This window comes from Mytilus galloprovincialis, chromosome 10, assembly GCF_965363235.1.
Source record: "Mytilus galloprovincialis chromosome 10, xbMytGall1.hap1.1, whole genome shotgun sequence".
Taxonomy (NCBI): domain Eukaryota; kingdom Metazoa; phylum Mollusca; class Bivalvia; order Mytilida; family Mytilidae; genus Mytilus; species Mytilus galloprovincialis.
The window spans coordinates 36,669,106-36,681,275 of NC_134847.1; the positions used below are offsets into that span (position 1 = coordinate 36,669,106).

General features: G+C 32.9%; 1 long non-coding RNA gene across 1 annotated transcript; it reads left to right on the plus strand.

The window, feature by feature from the left end:
* Positions 1-8,160, plus strand: LOC143049123 (uncharacterized). The gene is made up of 3 exons (XR_012970074.1): positions 1-194; positions 1,465-1,747; positions 8,020-8,160. It is a non-coding gene; the product is annotated as an uncharacterized LOC143049123 (long non-coding RNA).
* Positions 8,161-12,170: the final 4,010 nt, after the last annotated feature.

A 12,170-nucleotide genomic window follows, 5' to 3' on the forward strand; every position in this document is an offset into this window, starting at 1 on the left:
CCAGCAACACGTGCAATCACATTTTCGCATCTGGACATATCCCCCAAGCCTGTTATTATTCCAGGAAATATTACTACTGCTTACGATATCACAATCAATCGAATAATTGGTAATCTCAGATTGAACTTAACTGTGGAAAAGAAAATAATGGATGACTGGGTCTTTGTTCCATGTAGCAAACTTATAGGTTCATGGTAGGTAGGCACACATTTCAAATAGTTGCTTAATGTAATGAATATTGTAGCATGTATAACATACAGATGCTTTCATTTACCAGTGACCAGGGTTTATAAGTTTGAATGTTCCTGTGGTATCTTTTTCTCTTCTGGTATACCAAAGGTATTCATTATGCAAGTTTCAAACATTTTTGTTTAAAAAAAAGGGATTTCATAAACCAATTACAAATATTAATATCATCAATATGAATACAAACTGGCCTGTTTAATAAGTGTTTTAACCCCAAATGTTGTATTGTTTTGTTGTAAACAGTAGAAAACCAATCCAATAGGTTAAAACATAAGAGTTGTACTTGTACTTTTAAAATTCATCCCACATAATGGCATCCCTTTATCATGTATATGCGAAGGGATTTTGTTTGAATGATCATTCGATTAGATCATGAAATGCTATTGATTTGAGTTACAACGGAATATTTTACAAAATATATAAATACGTTTGTAAAAAAAGTATTAAGTTGGGTGCAGACTCTCAGGGTAAAATTCGAATATTACGGCCCAAGCCATGTGTAAATTTCCAACAAATCTTTGTCTTCCACGAATTATTTCTTAATTAGTGTGGATTTTCTGTTGTCTGTTAACTTTAACAAAACTCTTTTCTAAAATTATTGGACCAAATTCAACCAAAGATAAGACCAAGGAGAGCGACACAGGCTCTTTTGAGCTTCTATCTATTGCCACCTATACTTTTCTACTTATCTTGGTAATACTTTTCATCCTGTACGCTTTCGTTAGTTGTGGTTTATTGCGATTCTCGTCCATTAGATGTAAGTTGGACATCCGTTGTGTACGGTACGTTTCCGTTTCTCGTACGTTGCATATCCTGTGAGTGTCCGTTAGGCACACGTTACATGTCCGTGTTATATGTTCAGTACATCAACGGACTCCCAATGGATAAAAACATTGTCTGGTAATCATTTTTGTTCTAAATAATATAAACTGCAGACAACATGGGAAGGAGAGTAGAATAAATTTTAAAAAAAAAGTTAAAAGTGTAATATTTATCATTTTGTTTGTAAATGTTTTCAAGGCGGTTTATCTTCCTATTTTAAATTAATTCACAGTCTCTTCAGTATGGACCTTTAAGGCTTTATATGATCAGTGTGAAAGTGTTTACTTATCACGTAGAATTTCAAATTTGTTTGCAAAAAAGACTGATAAAACGACCTATGTAATCATATGTTTAAATAAATGAATTATTTGTATTGTTTTCATTTTCCTTTTTCAGTTTCTACGAGGATATGTGTGATTGGCCCACACGCTGTTGCCATGAACATAATTGTTCTCAAGATTGGTTATCCTTTCTTCCGAGATGTCCAATTGATCCTGTACATCTGATGATGAATTACCATCGACGGGAGAACAGGTCTGAGAAAAACTCGTTTTGGTCCGCTTTGGGGTCAGCAATTACAGAGGTAGTATGTTTTGTATCGACAGGATATGTATTTTTTCCATTAGCCTCTGGCAGTGTTGAAGTTAACAGTACATCGATCCTGGACTATACGGGCGACGTAAGTTCAATATATTAATTGATGTTGAACAATCCTTAAGTTTTTCCGAGTGTTTGGGCTTTACAGTTTGTTTTTATGTTGTCTTTTTGCATCACTGTCCAAGATGAATGCGTTAGTGAAACAATCAACATTTTTGTGGGACTATAAGTCAGTGGCATGTTATTTAAAAGTAGTTGTCGTTGGTTGCATCAATCATACCGTTAGTTTTTCCTTAGTCCTTCTTTGTTTAAAACAAACAAATCAACGTATTTAGAGGACAAGGTTCACTTATGTTACAAAATGGTCTAAATAATCAACTCAATAACAAAACACCAAAAAGGTCACAATTTGGTTCGTGTTTTTTTTTCTCATAAAAACACATAATACTCTCCAAAGTCGGCCTACTGTGAACATTTTGTCAAAAAAAAAGATTATTTGGGGCATTTTTCAGACCTAAATAAAGGCAACAGTAGTATACCGCTGTTCAAAACTCGTAAATCTATGGACAAAAAACAAAATCGGGGTAACAAACCAAAACTGAGGGAAACGCATTAAATATAAGAGGAGAACAACGACACAACATAACACACACAGAAACGGACTAAGCATTAGACAACATCCGATGAGAATAAAAAATATAACATCAAAACCAAATACAAGAACTTGGAATAGAAAAGTACCGTGACACGTCTCATAGTAATGTGAATTCACACTAAAATATAAGAGAAAACAAACGACACAACGGAAACACAATGTAAAATTGTTACACACACAGAAACGAACTATGATATAACAATGGCCATTTTCCTGACTTGGTACAGGACATTTGAAAGCAAAAAAATGGTGCGTTGAACCTCATTTTGTGGCATGCCAAACCTCGCACTTGAATGGCAATGTTAAATATAAAATTAAAATGACAACATAATATTACAGGACTACAATACAGAAAAATAGGAGAACGTATTAGGCAAAGAAACACATGAATAAAAACTTTAAAAAAAACCTTGCCCGCTATCTACGATCCAAAATGTTTTGTAACCAAAAGATCGTGGATGGAGGCCAAGGTAATAACACCAAAAACAATTCGAATTATGAAGAAAAAAAATTGAACTAAAATATAAATAATGTTTTTTTCAAGGAGTCAATGCTTCATAAATATTAAAGGAAGGTGCCCAAATATATATATATCTATTTGTCTTAATCATGTTAATAGTATTATTTCAAGTATTTCAAACATTTTTGTCAGATTTGAAAAACAAACAAAAAATAGGGCCAATTTTTACCCTTCTCCTTTGTTAATATATATATCAAATACTGGTACGTAATACCGGCTGCGTAAACATTAGAATCGAGAATAAATTTTGGTTAATTGTGTTAGAACACAAATTATCATTTAGCCCGATATAATGTATTTCTTCACTTGAAAGATTTTTTTCTATTAATTGTTTTTGTTTCCAACAGAACTAAATTACCACGTGTAGTGCTATGGAATGTATCTGAACAATTGGAATAGCCATACAGTTTTTCAAACATTTGTTTTGCATTACTTTTGATATGTTGTCATTCCTCCCGTGAAATTAAATATTAATTGAAATTAAAAACCGAATCGAATGTTTGCGTTTAAGTGTCAATCAAAATTCCTCCAAACAGAGGTAGGATATATAAACAAGAACATCAGCAAGACAGTTAGACACTTAACAAGGTTGAGAAACCCCCTTGTCTAAACAAAAGTTGACAAGACAATAGTTTTCAATAGGAATAAATTCGTTTCACCCTGTGTCGAACATAGAAAAAGATGGAAGACTTTAATCATCACCCCTTTTCATTCATTAAATGAGGTTTTTTTTAACGGTTTCCAAGAAATGTTGATTTAGTAATCGTTCTCTATAGACATTTTGAATCAATTACTTGATAAGATAATTGTCAGTTTACATAATTAGAGCATTGAGTAAGTGGGCTGCTAATTATGATCTAAAATTAGCTTGTCCTATGTAATTATGTGAAGGGTTTATGTTCATAAGGCAACGATCAACAATACATATATCGGGTATAAATTTGTGTATTTATTTTGATTTACCGAGCGAATACTCGATAAGTAAATATTTACGGGTTGACATCCCTAGTAAACAAAACTAAATAGTTTCACTACGTTTACCCTTAGGTACAATAAGACTACACATTTATAATCGTACACACCTTAAGTTTAAAGCAGAATAACTAAGCATATCTGCCTATATTTTGTCGATAAAGAGTTCAACTGTTGCCATGCTTATATTCACTTCATATCTGAGCGTGTCAATAGAAGCTTTAATTCGTTTTTCATGTGAAAAGCTTGTATAGACGGCATGTTCAGTTTACAGTTTTTGAATTGGCATTGTGTACGTATATTTTAAATAGCCCATTTAAAATAAGGTATTATTTCGTTAGCAATTGTATCATTTGAATTATCTTTACAGATTTTTATTTTTTTTTTCAACGAATGCCTTATTACTTATAAACTTTCAAAATAACCGTTTCTATCAATGGATTAACCTTGCATGTTTTGTTACATTGATAAAGATAAACGCCTTTAGATATTGGCTGATTTTAGGTCTAATAGTTAATCATGGCGAGTTAGAAATAAAGTAAAATTTTCGTTACTCTCTGCTAAATTTTGCAGTTATTACGGGCTTTGGACTTTGATTAATCTTTGAACATTACAGTCACATAGATATTCAGCAGATTGTCAGTATGTGATTTAACCATGATAAGTTATAGATCAAGTGGAAGTTTTGCTCTGTTCAGTTATTTTTTGCCGAAATTACGGGCTTTTGATAAATTATTGAAAATAACAGTTACACAGATTTGTTTTCTATACGCCTTTAGATATTGTTCTAATTTTTTTTTTAATGTGTGCGTTACCATTATGAGATACTGATCAAGTATAAGTTTCGTTCGCCTCCTTTTTGGCTGATATTACTGACTTTGGACCTTGTAATATTGTTGGAAATGACGGTAATCAAGACTTTTAACTAAAACGCCTACAAATATCGGGATGATTTTTGATAAGTGAGTTCAACATGATGTGTTTAAGATTGAATTTGAGTTTTGTTACGCTCTGAAAAGATAGGTTTCGGACTTTGAAAATTGTTGATAACCACAATTTGTCTTTACGCTTTCAAATGTTGTGCAGGTTTATGATATGTGAGTGTACAATGAGGAGTTACAGATGACGTTTATGTTTCGTTCCGTTATACTGATTTTTATGTCGTTTAAACATATCTTGTTAGATCTGCAGTACACCAACTTCCTGTTTGCTGATAGATTCACAATTAACTACTTATTGATCAAGGATATTGTTCATCAAACTATTATTTGGTCTTGAGAACTGGATACTATCCATACATGCTTGTGTCCACATGTGTTGTTTAAATTGCAGGACCATTCGTGTTGTTTCGACACATCTATTTTTTTAAAAATTTATTTTGGACTTAAATTGAACATATAGTATTCAAATGATTAAAGGATCTGAGTTGCAGTCAATTCCTTTTAATAGATACTGAAATATACAGTTACGCATTTAATTAAAAATCCTGTGTGGAATTTTTAAAATAATGGTATACATTTGGTTTAAAACTTGATTGATAAGTTGGTTTGTTTTATTTTTTTTATGTTGGCACATTCCTTTTGCCTATGATTGTTTAATATGTTTTCAACTTACAGTCTACCTCCAATTTTAAACCTACTGTGCTCTTTATCCTGCACCAAGTTCTGATGAGTCATTTTACTTTTACTTGATGATTAAAGTATATCCGGTTTGAAAGAAATGTGTCACTTGATCTTCAAATAAACATCAAACGAAAAGTTCAGCTAGGTATGCTTTACAACTTGTGTAACATATAGAAGTGGATGGTTTGTTTCTGTTTTCTAAAGACTTCAGTGATAGAAGATTTCTGCTAGATTGACGAATTGATATCAGTGCCGTTAAATTTATATCAGTCCCAACTATGTTTTTTTGTATTCTTTTCGTCTTGTTATTGTCTTGGTTGTTCGTACTTGCTTTCCTTATCATTTAGACAGTTGATGATGAATGTTCAAAATTAATTAGTACGACTATCATATCTCTGACTGCAGTAAGCATGGTAGGATAATATGACAAACATTCAATCAATGGGAAGCTATTTCATTTTTGTAAGTTATACATTGGTAAATACTTTTGGAATACAAATGTCATTTGTAAAGATACATCTTGTATACAACGATCTCCTATATGGTAGTAGAATTATAAGAAAACAAATTGTTCACATATTATTTTTTTTCTTTTTCAAACTTCTAGATTCTATTGTTTTTTTTATTTCCTGAATCCCACAACAAAAGAATAGATATTAAAAAAACATTTTCAAACATTGTGTTATGTTGCGTTCTTAAGACATAATGGCTAATTTAAATTTTATTTAAACCGTCCTATATTGTATTGTTACACCACTGTCCAAAGTTAGGGGAGTATTGAGCACCGACAAACTTTCTTTCTTTCTTTATACATGTTATATGCCTGTCCCTAGCCAGGAACCTTTAGTTGAGTAGAAAAAAGAAGATGTGGAATGAGTGCCAATGAGACAACTCTCTAACAAAGCCACAAAGTGTAAAAAAGTAAACCATGATAAAGTGCAAAGAACGGTTTTGAACACACAAAGTACAGCAAACTATAAATGCCTCCAAAATGACTAGTGTGAAACAATTCAATCAGAAAAATCAACGGCTCAATCTATATAAAAAACTTCATTTACCAACGGCAACCATTTAACAACAGGTAACTGACTTAAGACAGGTAATAATAAAAACTGCAGCGGATTTAAACATTTTTACAAGCGCAAACTTTCACTCTAATCTGAAACAGTAATATAACATTACAACGTAGACAATAAACTTATCATAGATACCAGTATTGAAAATTTATATTTGCGTCAGACGCGCGTTTCGTCTACAAAAGACCAATCAGTTACGCTCGAATAAAAAATGGTTAAAAAGGCCAAATAAAATACGAAATTGAAGAGCATTGAGGACCAACAACTCTTAAAGTTTTGCCAAATACAGTTAATAAATTAATCTAATCTTAATGTAGTAAAGCCTTGGTATTTAAAAATGATAAGTTTAGTAAACAGTCAATTCATAATTGTGAACATATCAATGATAACTCAAATCAACAAAACGTGCTGACTACTGGGCTGGTGATACCCTCGGGGAATTCAAACTCCACCAGCAGTGACATCGACCCAGTGGCTGTAAATAAGCTCATCATCGATACCAAGATTAAAATTTTATATTTTCGCAACACGCGCGTGTCATCTAAATGGACTCATCAATGACGCTCGAATCAAACAAATTGAAAAAAGGACACATAAAGAAGTACGAAATTGGAGAGCATTGATGACCTTGTGCCAAGTACAGCTACCAAAATCAATTTCCATGCGATGAATATCAATTAAATTGACTTAATTCGATCAAAAAGAAGTATTACCAAACAGGTAAACATTCACTGAGAGAAAACATTTCATCTATCACACAATATCAATACGATATGTAAAACAAGGTCAAAAAGACAACTAAAACCTGGGACAAAATGGCGTTAGATAAAACAAACAAGTAAATTTAAATATAATCATTATGTTATTAGTTGTACGAAAATAATTTTTACAAAATAATTTTGTTGTTCAGAGTACAAAAACAGAAGTGAAAAATTATCGTTATAGATACTTACCAAACGTGGAACAAGTTAAAAAGAGTGATACGATATACAACAATGTATAACACAAAATATTTAATAACAAAAATAAATTGTTTACAAGTCAAATTACCACGAAAGTACGATGTACGAGTAGTTGCAGTTACTGTAAGTCAGTTATAAGCCAAAAACAATTCATAACTAAAATAACTAAAAAATCATGCATGAGGGACTGAAATCAATCAAAACACATCTCAGGTATTTAGTGTTAACGTAACGGAAGGTCAAAGAAGACATAATTACAATACCAAAATAAAAGTATCGACAGGCGGTAGGATAGTTAGGATTTTACCTTATAATAAATATGTAAAATTTTATAAATAGATAAATCAATATCTACATGGAAAATAGACGTAGATGTGTAATGTCTTTCATACATGTATAGAGGCTTTTTATAGCCGACCAAAGAATTTTGGTGTTTCTCTTTGTTGAGGGTCGTTCGGTTGTCCATAATTGCCTATATTCACTTTTGAACTTTGATGGATATTTGTCTCATTGTCAATCATATGTCATCTCCTAATTTTTGTTTTAGGGGGATTTTCGGATAATGGCAGAATTTGTAGAAAGCGATGAGGTAATCGGATGTTTCAGTACAGATCTGTCCATAAGGGTATAATGAACTGGATCTTTATGTAGAAATGTTTCAGACTGTTACATTTTTAATGTACTTTAACAAGAGTAAATAGATAAGATAAACACATTGTACTAGTACTGTTATTGTGATATATTTATGGACCAAAAGATAAACACGTGCACGTGGGTGCAAATGCTACAATGCATGAACAAGATATACGGAAACATTAAAGGCGACAATAATAATACATGTAAATCGCACAAATATTCAAAACGTTTCTGTGTGACTGGTTTTTGTTTGATCTTCAAAATGCCGCCAAAGGGCAATGCCTTGCCTGAATAAGAGCTGTTTGATAATGAAGACGTGCCCTTACTCTAAGATCGATTATGAATAATAAGAATTCATGAGCCTCAAGAAATATGACATACCAATAATTGGCATTCCTAACGCGAAATTTTCAATTAGCATTTATCCGTTTCATATCCGTTCATCGTCCGTTTTGTCCGTTATACGTTCGGTAGAAGTCCGTTTCACATTCGTTCAACATCCGTTTTATACATGAAACGTACGATAGAAGTCCGTTGGTAAACTTGTCTACCAGACCTCCAACGGATGTAAAACGGACAAGTAACGGATACACAACGGAAACGAAACGGACAAGTACCGTACAAAACAGACGCCTACTGGACGTTGAACGGACACTTCATCCGTTGGATGTCCGTTCAAAGTTTTGAACATGCTCCAAATTATCCATCGGACAGAACGTACGTTAAACGGACATGAAACGGATATGAAAAAAAGTTATTCATAAAGCATCTATTCGAGCTACCCGTTAAAGTGTGACCGAGGCTAAAATCCATAATCACATGGCAAAATCCAATGACAAAACACATCAAACGAATGGACATCAACTGTCATATTCCTGACTTGGTACAGGCATTTTCAAATGTAGAAAACAAATATTGATAACTTCATTTGTTTCTTCCTAGAATGGAGTCATTTAACATTAAAACTTATTTGAAATTTTTTCTTCGATCAGATGGTGCTTTTGATGAACGATTATTGCAATGTACATCGAATGATCTAACCGACTGTTACGGCGACATTACATATATGAAATATTGTCTCTGCTGAATAGTTTTATGCTTTTCCGAAGAAACAAAATTCGGCAAGGTCTGACTTCCGAACTCCAATGACTTTAAGAAAGAAAAAAATATATATGACCATACGCTTATTTTGATTTCAATTGGAATTTCATCAAACGAACATGATGGTTGAACAGGTTTTTGAGGAATGCCGACTGATGTGGATACTATATATTAAGCATTACTTTTGTTGTCCGATACGATGCGTCTGTGTCCCAAGAAACAAGCCACATGTGTTAGTGATCCTCTATATCGGAAAACAATGTACTCTTCGTATGATCTGTTAGTATACCAATTGTATCCTTTCCCCCAATTTTGACAATTTTACTGAGCTTTTTATGGCGTGTGATGTATATACAGCACTAAATGACTTTCTTGTATATAAACCCGATCGATCGTGTTCCTTTTTGAGTTCATCTCTTAGTTGTTGTTGTTTTTTCTTTCTTTTTGTACTTCGGTTTATATCTTTATATATGGATTTTTGTTTGATTAAACATCTGTAGCCTAGGAATCCATTAGTGTTACTCAAAACTTTTGCAAATTCATTGATATTCTGCATTTGATAAGGTCACAAAAATGTAATTGTGGCTACGATATGCAGATCGTATTCATAGTCTACTGTGACACAGATATTGCATATCGATCAGCAAAATCATGATGCTGTTCGCAACCATTATTTTAAAACATTAAATCTGATTCAAAATTACGAAAAATGTTGTTCTAAAGCTTCCTTTTATTTCAAACAGTACACCCCACAGACACCCTGAAAATTGACAACGTCAGTTCATAGAATCTATACTTCAAGACCACTAGAACACACCCGCGAAATCGCGGGCATTTTTAGCTTGTAAACTGTTTGTAAACGATTTTATGTATTTTTAGGTAAATTTCAGGAAAATTAGATTAAAAAATCTGCATCGCTTCAAACATGAAATAAATGTAGCTGCTTATAGACCCATTATTATTCTAGTAAAATAGAATGAAATTCAAAACAGTGTGGCTGTGGCCATTGATTGACACATTAAATTCATCCATTGACTGGGACAATTTAGGTGAACGTTTGTATGTAACGACCACTGCTCACTATGTACTTTTTAAAGACACTTAAACTATGGGGTCACCAAATGTTTCTTAACGCCTTTAATCATAAAATAATTCGACAAATTAATCAGGAATAACCTTTATGTGTTGATTTATATAATTGATATAAATCAAAACATCGTGTTATTTCTGAATATTTTTCGAATTACTTTATTAAGGTGTTGAGAACCTTTGATGACCCCATAGTTTAAGTGTCTTTAAAAAGTACATAGTGAGCAGTGGTCGTTACATACAAACGTTCACCTAAATTGTCCCAGTCAATGGATGAATTTAATGTGTCAATCAATGGCCACAGCCACACTGTTTTGAATTTCATTCTATGCTTCTAGGACAATCCATCAGTGCTTTTTCTTTTGCGAGCCCTATTAACATGCCAATGGTAAGATTTAAATCTTGAATAAATGACTAAGGCTAATTTCAACCCTACTATCATTTTGGCCAAAAAACTACTTTCACTTTCAAAAATAAATTTGTCCTCATGTTTTACTTTTTTCACTATATATGCAACTGATATGACCCCTTAAATAGTAAACATCGGAAAGAAAACAGTAGACAAAATACTTAAGAAGCATGACCCCAAACAAAGGAAATTAATTGTGGTCTGATGCCTTCAGTATACTATGATCATACGTATATTATAAATAAAGTGTATTTGCTATTAACTACCAGTTCCAAGTTTCTTTTCCATAGCGATAACTGCTATACTTATATAGAGTCTCTATATATTTTAAGTAGTATAATCATAGTATGCATGTAGATAAACGCGAAACTTATTGTCCTCTCTCCGATATCTTTATTATGAAAATCATGTGTCAGTTTAAAACCGGAAGTCTTATCTATGACTAAAAGTCGGTCTGATGACAGAAACAATATTCAGACGCATTTTTCTTCGTTTTCTTCTCCTAAATAACTCAATCTGAATAATCATAAATATGAATGTCAAATGTGGCTATGCATGGTACCTATAGGACACAGATAAATGATGATTAATTTATTGTGGAAGGAAGAGAAGCGACACACAAAATGAGATCTTCTCGTTTAATGTATAGATGATGTATTATTTTAACAACAAAAGTATGAAAAATGAATGCATTTGATAAGTAAAACCTTGGATTTTATAACATTTTAATAGTACGTACCACCACTATTATTTATAAACATTGTGCTGTTTAACGACAGCAAATATTAAACAGGACTAAGAAGAAAACATTAATTTGCGGACGGTGTAATTCACATATGACTGGCGAAGTTTCAGTGCTCCGTGAACGTATAAAACGAACCCGTGGCGTATCAAAATATATTCTGACGTTAAACGAAGCTTACTTTGACATTTTTCTATAGTGGCATATGTCCGTGAATTTATAAGACCATGTGTTTCCAGAAATAGTACAAACAATACAATTGCGATCGGAAATAGAGAATATGCCAAAGATACAACAACCCGACCAAAGAGCAGATAACAGTCGACGGCCACCTATGTGTCTTCAATGCAGCAAAAAATACCGTACCCTCGATGTAGACCTCAGATGGTTCCTAAATAAAAATGTGTACTAGTTCAGAGAAACATCCCATAAACATGTTGCAGAAACACTAAAAGCACGGATAATCGTCCCATGTACAACCGGGGCGCTTCTCAGATACGTTAAAGGGACGTTTTTTTCTTCGTAGCGTGCACTTCATCTACGTTAGACAAACACTAGAAATACGCCAACATAGTTTGTTGAACGCTTCTCAACATACGCCAAAAAACACGCTTTAAGCTCGTTGTGCACACGGTACTTATATGATTGGCGAGTTGGATGCGTCTAAAATTACGGTAGGCACTTAAAGTTAACCATCGAGGGACCTTAACTACCGAGGGTA